The following is a 710-nucleotide window of genomic DNA, read 5'->3' as shown; positions in this document are numbered from 1 at the left end:
AGCAGCTGACCACTGTGTTCACCTTCACCTGTCTCTGCTGTCCATCACGACCCTCACTGCTGCAGTCAGACTGAATCTGATCATGGATGAGAAAGGGACATTGAAGATGTCGTTGTCTGAGTGCACAGAGAGGATGAGGAAGACCATGATGACTCCCCTGAACCACACAATCTTGAACATGTGCGGGACAATCTGACTGCTGCTGTGTCTGCTCCAAACATCTGTGTGCCTGCTCTCCATGAGCACGACTATCTGTAAAACATTTGTGGTGTAGTGGGCTAAAGCACTGAGCTGGTAAGCAAAAGGTTACTGGTTCGATCTCTGCAGTCGTCACCACTGGTTGTGTCCTAGAGCAAGACCCTTTTCTCCAGGTTGCTCCAGGGGGATTGGGGCCCCTGTAATAAGAGCACTTTAAGTCACTTCAGATAAAAGCGTCTGCCAAATGCATAAATGTAAATGTGATTTTTGTAAATCCATTTTTGGTACTAAATAATGTGCAATAATTATGATCCATGAATGACCATTTAAAATACATCATATTCTAATATGCTTACTGTTTATATTATAATTAGTGTAGTATTTAGGGTTAAAAAGGGGTTAAAATGGAGAAAACGTTTTTCAATTCCAGTGCAAAGAGGCAAATTAGAGGCATTTGGTGGCCAGAAAAATAATATTCATAAGTAATGCCGTGGTTTAACCATTAGATGCCC

Source organism: Sinocyclocheilus rhinocerous, unplaced genomic scaffold (assembly GCF_001515625.1).
Source record: "Sinocyclocheilus rhinocerous isolate Xijiao unplaced genomic scaffold, SAMN03320098_v1.1 scaffold444, whole genome shotgun sequence".
NCBI lineage: Eukaryota > Metazoa > Chordata > Actinopteri > Cypriniformes > Cyprinidae > Sinocyclocheilus > Sinocyclocheilus rhinocerous.
Note: the sequence above shows the minus strand (reverse complement) of the source record.